Raw genomic sequence first — 9,676 nt, 5'->3', positions numbered from 1 at the left:
ATTTCATTAAGTTGTACTGTATCGCTCAACATACTTTATGATGCTTACTCACGTTTATTTCATGTTATAACTAGCAGTAAAGAGGAAGATCTAAGCTTGTAATCTAGCTTGTAAACCACTGGCTAGCTAATACGTCAACTGACGGTTACAGTAAAGCTCGTCAGTAAAAACTAATAAAATCTGCCTTTTCTTTTCCTCAAAAACGATAGCACGCACTGTGACAATATAGTTTATAAGTAGATCACCAAAAACTTGCCTAATCTTGCGTCCACATTTCAAACACGATCTGACTCTGAAGTTCAGTTTGTTGTCTTCTGGTGATGTTTTGTTTAAACCAACCTTCCGCCACCTATTAGTGCACTTCTGCCACCTACTGGTCTAGAGTTATTAGGGCACATAGTGGGATTGGGGAAATATATATTTATATATTTGTTTATTTTTATGTCGTCACCTGTACACGTTCCCATTGCGCATATGCAGGGACTCCCCTGAAAGTTCACATAACAGAGTGTAATTAAGTAAATTCAACAAATTTGTAAAAATCAGTTATGTTTACTCGCTTTTCTTAAGTAGATTCAGTGATTACTTTTTACAGTGTAGTAAAAGCATAAAAGGAAATTCCAAGTTCTTTCTTTATGATAGCAGTAGTTTTAGTTATCATTAGTGTGTTTAAAATATTCATGAGTCCTTCTTGTCGAATCGAGTCAAGTCTGAAGTCATTTCAGGTTGAGTCTGGAGTCGAGTCTGAAGTCTATTAAAAAGCGACTTGAGTGCGACCCGAGTCCGAGTCACTAACTTGAGTGCCCATCTCTGCCTTAAGCATAGCAGGGATAACCCTGTTTAGAGGCACTGCAGCACTGTACCAACTAGGCAGTGGACTGGGTTCAAGTGCCGCAGTTTGCACCATGACTCAAAGATCTTCCAAATCATCTCAACAACCTCAGTTGAAAGACCTGAGGGAACAGTATGTTGACTCATCAGAGGCAAGTAAATTCACGTCCGCTATCTCTTCACTCTTCACTTCATGACCTGTGCCATATGGACTTAACCAACCTGTGGGTGAGGTCATCATTGGGGTCAGAAAGGATGTCTGCTCCCAAGTTTTTATGCCCCAGAATGTAAACTGCCCTCAGGGAGACCAGTTTGATTTCTGCCCAAAGCAGGATCTGCTGCACTAGAACGGCCAGTGTGACACCAACTGAGTGAAACTGCAAAATCAGACCAAATGTTTGTGTTGAACATTTAGGTTAGTGTGAACAGGCCTGTGCCAGAGGCTTTTGTTAGTTGCATACCTTTGTCTGGCGCCCCAGGTTGCACAACCCTCATTGCTGTCACTGGAAGAGTCTTTGGACTGGTTAGCAGGCAGAGCTGAGCCACTGTTTAAAGACATGATATCCACGGGTGACACAGACTGTATCCTTTCAGAGGGAGAGACTGGGATGGACTCATCGGCCATGCCGTCTGATGCTGCATAGCCCTGGTCTGTAAAACTCTCACTGCTGGCAACAGACACCGTTTCCATTTCCTGCTCTGCTATCTTCTCTGACACAGACTCAGGAGCTGAATGCAGCCAGGCTGAGAATAGAGATAAAATGTCAATGTCATTTATGGCTTAAAATGCAGAATTCCTAAATTTCCGGTCCTGGGGTGGCTCTGCCCTGCAGATTTAAGACACCCAAGCAAGCTAATCAATTCAGAGTTACTCGAAATTTACAGTTGGGTGAGTTTGATCATGGTTTGAGCTAAACTCTGCAGCGCAGTGGCCCTCCAGGGCCGGATTTGAGGAACCTAGCTATAATGGGTCAGTACTTCAGATTGGGTCAACTACGTAACATGCTTCATCAATTCACCATATCCAACTGATCAAACCCCTACAGTTATGGTCTCATTACACAATTTGGCCACCTGAAATTGATTTTAAGGATTGTAAAAATTTCTCTTGTTATAAAGCAAAATCTTTGAGCTCTAGGAGTGTTACCATCAGCCAATTAAATGCTCCTACAAGTCAATGGGACAACTGGGACCCAAGTAATGGCTACAATTTGTATCATACAGCCTGACATAAAATACAGCTGATGTTGCACAGTATGCCATGGCTTCAAGCAATGATCGCAAAGGACTAAAAACCTCACATATGAGCCCGGGGAGAAAAGAAAAAAAAAATATTTGAAGGATATCAAAACATATCTAGGGGAAAACCACTTAGAACCACTTAGCACCTTAAAGTTTTAGAAAAAAACAAACAAACACAAAGCCAAAATGTATCTGTTCTTTTTAGGACTAAACAAATCTGATCTGTATTTTCTGTGTTTCTTGTATATGAAAAAATGAGATGGTGAATAAAATGAAATGGAATGTGGGTCATGGATTAAAGCCAAACATAACTCACTTTGTTCTTGAGAAACTGCTTGTGCAACTTCTTGTGCCTATTCTTCAAACTGCTCTCTTTTTCTGCTGTTCAATCATGACTTTCTCTCTCATCCTCTAAACCCTAAAATCTCTCACATTATCATCTGTTATTACAATAAATGCAACTGCCTTTTTCAGGTTATTCAAATCAGACAGAAGTGATGAAGGAGGATTTACCAGAGGAACCTCAAGATGAACTCGGGGTGTGTTGAGTGAGTGTGTGTGTGTGTGTGTGTGTGTGTGTGTGTGTGTGTGTGTGTGTGTGTGTGTGAGACACTGAAGATTTTGGATAATAAACTGTAAATCCAGTATGTAGTGGTTGAGTGAATGTGTGTGTGTGTGTGTGTGTGTGTGTGTGTGTGTGTGTGTTCAGGTTTGTTAGTTAAATTGAAGAGAGGCCCGTTCCTGGATTAATTGTGACTCACAAGCTGTTTCCCAACACTTTCCCAGCAGAGATCATGTATACGGCAGCTGCAATCACAGAGAGTGCATGCACACACACTCACTATCGATTAGTGGCACATGACATTTTGTGTCATGAGTAAACAGTGTCACATCCACAAAATTACACATTTTTCTGAAATCAGAGCCGCACTACTAAGTCTGATATTATTGACATTTTGATTACATACACACCCGTGCAAAGATCTCATCAACAGACCAACATGCAAAATGAAACAATCCACCTTACTTTGTGGCAAACCACACAAGGAGATCTTCCCAGGTGACAAATCATTGCACAATAGTGGTGTTCCGCTGAACTCAATCTTTGGTTTATTTCCAGCACAATCTGACATTAGATGCATACTTGCCACAGGAGCCATACGTAGCACTTTATTAAAAATACCTAAGAAATGAATAGCACATAGTGGTAAGTAAGTAGTGGCTTATTATAAACTGTAGTTATGTAATGTCAAGCTGTGAGGACTCACACTGACCACACTGTAAGAAAATTTCTTAAAAATCTACAATATTCAGACTGAGCATACAAAAATTGTTTTTGATCAGCTAAGAAGCAGTGATTCATTAATACCTATGATACCAATAAACCAACTTTGTTGGTTGCATCACAGAACTTTGATTTAGGAGACAAAGGTTTTCAGATGTTAATAATATTTTAACAAAACCTCTTTACTGTTTTTTCCCGAAGTAATAATAATAAAATAGTATGCCAAACAATTTACTTTCCAATTTTCACCTTTAAAAGGTATTAAAAGGACCCTGCCATTTTATGCTTTCCCACAAAATATCAAAATTAATTTTAACGCTTAAAGCTCCTAACTAATCCTTTATGAAATGGGATAACAACCTCTACTGTATGTGAAATCAACACAGCTGAAATCACAAGATATGCTAATTGTAATCTGAATAAAAAATAAATACATAAAAAAAACTTTGAAGTGCAGACACATCTCCTCAAATCATTGAATAAGAATAAGTCACACAGACAAACATAAAATGCACAGAATCTGAAAAAGCTGTCACTTACACTTGGGGGCAAATCCATGAATTAATACAGCAATTAGCACTTCATTCATGCTAATTCAAAGCTGAGTGTAAACAAAGACATTATTTTTCTTGATTGTGTTCGTTTCCCTTCATAAATCTGTGGTTTGCCTAGTCAAATATAATTCTAAACATGGTGGTATATATGTTGTCTTAAACAAAACAGAAATCAGCATGCAACATAAAACCTGTGTGCATGACATTTGATAACTGTCATTGACTTGTGAACATTACATCCCTCAAACCATTTCCGAACATCAGTTTAAGCTCCTTAAAGGGATAGTTCACCCAAAAATGAAGATTACCCCATGATTTACTCACCCTCAAGCCATCCTAGGTGTTTATGACTTTCTTCTTTCAGACGAATACAATTCGTATTCGTATATACGAGTTATATTTAAAAATGTCCTGGCTCTTCCAAGCTTTAAAATAGCAGTGAATACTGGTCAAGATTTTGAAACAAAATAAAGTGCATAAATCCATCATAAAAGGTGCTCCACACGGATTTGGGGGGTTAATAAAGGCCACCTGAAGTGAATTGATGCGTTTGTGTAAGAATAAAATCCATATTTAAAACCTTATAAACCGTAATCTATAGCTGCCGCTAACTGTCATATGCACGTTCAGGGGAGAGTGGCGTTCCAGCAGATGACATAGGACGTATATGCTAGTCTCACGAAAACCAAGTTTTGTTTCAAGCAAAGGAAAACCACTCTCGTGAATGCGCTTACGACAGTTAGCGGAAGCTAGAGATTACAGTTTATAAGGCTTTAAATATGGCTATTATTCTTACACAAACGCATCAATTTCTTTCAAAAGGATTTATTTACCCCCCGGAGCCATGTGGAGTAGTTTTTATGATGGATTATGCACTTTATTTTGCTTCAAAATCTTGACCACTTTTCACTGCCATTATAAAGTTTGGAAGAGCCAGGACATTTTTTTATATAAATCCGTTTGTAAGTAAATCATGGGGTAATGTTAATTTTTGGGTGAACTATCTATCTTTATTTATATTTAAATGAATGTAAATAAAGAGCAGTGCTCCAGGACTGATGCCTACGTAACTCTGACCATGTTGTCCGGTTCCATTCCTTCATCTGACTTCTCAAGCTAAGCAAATGCAATAGAAAAAGGCGTATATTTACATAGAAATAAAGTTCTTGAGCCATGTCTTGGCTTGCTTTAAGCTTTAAGAATCTAAGCATAGGGGGAGCAACAAGAACAGTGTGGAAGACAGAAGCAAGTGAATAGAACCCCATCAGGCAGAGGAAGGTGAATAAAAGGAGGAAAAGGTTGAGAAAGGATGGACGTCAGTTCACCGGCATCCAGAGCGCAGGGAGACAGGTGCACAGCAATAGACTGCAGAGGAAAAAGAGAGGAAAAAGCAAATATTGCTTGATTATAATGTAATATTTAGTGTATAATTGTGGTAAAATCATCTGTAACATCATGCCGTGAGAGGCATATTACTTTTATAAAATGATAAATAGTATAGTTCAATGGTCTAACTGTACACTGTTTACAGTCACCAAGCAACTTGGTGCATTAATATAGAATTTAAATGTGTGCACAATCCACCCCCATACATAAATACAGATACTACATACACAATAATAAAAAAGACCATACACACGTAGAATACGTACAAGTTTTAGGAGTGACAACCACATTTAAATACAGGAGTGAATCAGCTAAATTATCGTTCTGAGTTAACTCCAAAAATTGTAATGACTGGCAAAGCAACCACAAGATTTTGAACTTGCTATAAAACAGAAACATGGATGCCAACATTTACCTATTTGGTGAGACATATTATTGTCTGACAATTATTACTAAACTACCATCAACAGATGCAGCTTTTTAAAAAGTGTGCTTTGTAATAATGTCAAATTAAAAGCTTTACTTTAAAGTGCATTTTAAACCATGTTTTAATAGTCTTGTGTTGTGCTCTGAAGAAGTACATTTTGATGTGCTGACTAACATATTAAAGCACATGTAAAGTACTTGATTATAATGTTAACTAATGTGTTATTCAATATTAGATTTAAACTTAATGTATTTAAAAGTCACTAAATTGCAACTTCATTACAAATGTGTACAGAAAAAAAACAGAAATTACATTTAAGTTTTTTAGTTTACAGTAAATCATTGTCAGTGCATTTGGCAATACACTTCTGTCCATATTTCCAAAACAATACAGTAATTATGAAATTATATATAAAGATGTACTTAAGTCCTACTTAAGTGGGACAAAAATAACTAATGTTCAGCTAACAGCAATTAATATAAATTAATTAATTAACATGCAGTTAAGTGTCTAAAAACATTATATGGTGTCAAAAGTGATATAACCAATCAAATTTTAAAGCCAGAAGTATCAGTTTTTCCACATTTTCATTCAGCAATCACAGTGATGATAGATAGATAGATAGATAGATAGATAGATAGATAGATAGATATGCTATGTGTTTTTGCTTCTCTTCATCTAAGAAAGTACTGAAGTAAACATAACACCAAGTGTTGGCCACAGAGAGCCCATTAGCTGCTAGTGTGTCAGTAGAACTCTGCCAAATGATTTAGCTATGCCAAATATTTGTAAAAACATGGCAGACCTATCCAGACAATGACTCATTTGTATCCAAACAGAAGTCCAACATTTTTAATATGACTTCTTACAACACAAGCTGGACGAAGTGGTTTGCCATCACATCAATCTCTCATCAAAGAGAGGCAGAGCAAACGGGAAATGATATCTGTTGGAATGAGAACTTCCTTCTGAGCCTAGCAAGGACAGTGTGAACCATGAACTTATGGCAAATGAGTCACAGATCATTCTTTGCAGAAGTATATGTGCAGACACACACATAGCTGAGGACATATGAGGACAGGCAAAGAGGGACATCTTTAACAATAAACACAAATTGAGAAGCTTAAAAAGCTTACAATCAAAAAGAGGAACAAGGCTAAAAGGGAACAAAGTATGAGTCTACATTCAGGCAGCAGATCTGGAGAAGGAGAAGAACTTAAAAAAAACTATTGTCATACATAAAGAGCCAGGGATTATCTGGAGATCTTTAAAGGAGAGTTTGAAGCTGGAAGTTAAAATTATGAGACCTACACTGAGGAACAGTCTGTACGTGATTGTACGAGGCATCTTGGGAGTCCTCCCAAGGGGAACGGGAAGAGTTGGAGGAGACCTGGGAAACTTCTTGCAATGAGTTTCCTCTTGGTATTTCTAGCAAGTGATGGTTAACACCTGTATGTTAATAATACAGTGAGTATGATTGGTTACAGGAAGGAATCTTGTGTGGCTCTTTAGCAGTGGGACACTCTTATTCTATTGTTACATACTGCCAGTCTGTTTCTAAGATACAGCATTTTTTAGTCCAAGAACATTCAGCTCCAGTCAAAGAAAAGCTCCCTGAATGTTTTTGCACCCGCTTGAGTAACCCACCTAATTATAATACTGGGCTAATTACCAAACACTTCAATGTATAAATAAACTGTGGGTTAGTTTGGGTCTGAAAACAAAGACATTAAGCCAGGACCTCTTTCAAAGGACATTTCCTGCAGTTCCTCAGAAAAGTATGCAGAACCTAAACTGTAATTCTCTCTTTAAAGCTGCATGTTCTCTGTTAATTTCCCCTAAATATTCTTAAAAATAAAAACTGAAATATGCTGTTTGCTTAAGCATTGAGCTCCTGTGTTTAAGGGTAAATGCTCAATTGTCTATGTGCAAACAGGAAGGAGAGGATATAGAGATGATTACTGGCCACACAGCAAACAGTAAATTATAGCAGTATCTGTGTCATGTTGTAGCTTCGCTTTCGTCATCAGTGAGTGGACGTGTTGTTAAATAGAAGAATGACTTTGTAGAAAGTTCATCACTAGGACTATGATCCAAACACAAGATTAAATTATCACTGGAGTGACTGAGGAACATAAAGGTGAATGCCCTAAAATGGCCCAGTCAAAGCCTTGATCTTCATCCAAGAATCTGTGGCTCTTCTGAAGACTGTTCTGTATAAATGAGAATACCTGAAATATGCCAAAATTATACCTAAATGCTCGGCAAATCCGATATGTATTTACACCAAAAGAATTGCCACATATTATAATGAATACGTTCACATGTGAGCTACATCTGTGTTTTAATAAATATACACTTCTGTCTTTCGGAGTAAACGCATCATGACAAGGCCAACTTTAATCTGATTAACATGTTTACATGCTGGACAACGCAGAGCTCCAATTGCTAGGTCTGTTAGTCCAACTTCAAAAAATACGGTTTGATATGATTTTGGTCAGACTAAAATGTGTTACATTTAAAAAAAAAATTTTTTTATTCCAACTAAAATTGAATGTTTAAAGTACATGTAAACACATTTAGTAAGGTGTGGGGATTGAACACTAATGCAAACAACATATACCAATGTTCTGTTTTACAAAATAAAACAATGTAACATTTAAGTAATCACTTAGCTTGAACTTTTTAGAGAAATGTTCAGAGATTGGAGTAAGGGTTTTGTAATGCACTGTATGTATTATCAATGCTACAGGTAGTCAGCTTATGAGTCATCTAGACTATTTTTAGTAAAAAAGAGCAGAAACAACATGAGTGTTGTTACATCAGTACTAGTGTGGCGTCTTAATGTTTCCTCATTATCTTATCCCAATCTTGTTGAGGTTATCTTGAAGCTAGCAGTAGTTTAAAGGGGTCATATGATGTTGCTAAAAAGAACATTATATTTGGTGTAATGAAATGTGTTTATGCGGTTTAAGATAAAAAAAAAAACACATTATTTTCCACATACTTTACATTATTGTTTCTTCTCTTTGCCCCGCCTTTCTGAAACGCGTCGATTTATACAAAGCTCATCGTTCTGAAAAGTGAGTAGTACGCTGATTGGCCAGCTATCCAGTGCATTGTGATTGGCCGAATACCTCAAGCGTGTGATGGAAATGTTACGCTCCTTACCATACTGAGATGCTGTGTCCCAGTGCGACGAGACAAAACCAAAAAAACCCATTACAAACGAGGCATTTGTTGCATTCAGTGGGGACACAGTTACTGATTATAATGACTTATACTGTCTTTTTATGCATTGCATCGCGTTTTAAACATAAAACCATGTCTTCATTTGTGATCGGAGAAACGACAAACAACAAGCGCTACTCTACACTGCTCAAAACTCGCTTTTGAATCATCAGTGGAAAATTCTTTAAATATGAAAACATACTTAGAGGCTGTGAGTCAGAACAGAGTAGCCGGGTGTTCTGTAGGCTACTCTCCCAGGTTCAGGAAACAGTCCTCCGTAAAATGCGATGGTCTGTGGAAAACATAACTTGATGATAATTGAATGTTATGTTCTACAACGTAAACTGCACACACTCACACCCCAAACTTTCTTATGTAGTTACTTATTAGAAACATGCATTTTAAAAAAACAAACATAACTTCAAAAGTTGTGTTTTAGATATGGGTGTGTGTAATTTACATTACATGACAGTACCTGAACGTTTTGTTCTGCAATGAGCAGTTGGGGGTTCAGTGCCTTGCTCAAGGGTCTCACCTCATTCTTGGTATCGAAGGAGGTAGAGAGCACTGCACATTCACTCCTCCCACCTACAATCCCTGCTGGTACCGAGACTCATATATATACTGTGTGTATATATATATATATATATATATATGAATTTCCCTGCTGTCAGCAAATGGTAGTTAAAAGATGAAAAAAATGAAAGCATTTGTCAAGCA

General features: G+C 37.3%; 1 pseudogene; it reads right to left on the bottom strand.

Moving 5' to 3' along the window:
- LOC107704093 (protein cordon-bleu-like) overlaps positions 1-9,676 on the bottom strand; it is a 91,448-nt pseudogene that overhangs the window by 19,590 nt on the left and 62,182 nt on the right.

This window comes from Sinocyclocheilus anshuiensis, unplaced genomic scaffold (genome assembly GCF_001515605.1).
Source record: "Sinocyclocheilus anshuiensis isolate Anshui unplaced genomic scaffold, SAMN03320099.WGS_v1.1 scaffold1272, whole genome shotgun sequence".
NCBI classification, from domain to species: domain Eukaryota; kingdom Metazoa; phylum Chordata; class Actinopteri; order Cypriniformes; family Cyprinidae; genus Sinocyclocheilus; species Sinocyclocheilus anshuiensis.
This window is presented reverse-complemented; position numbering and strand designations above follow the sequence as displayed.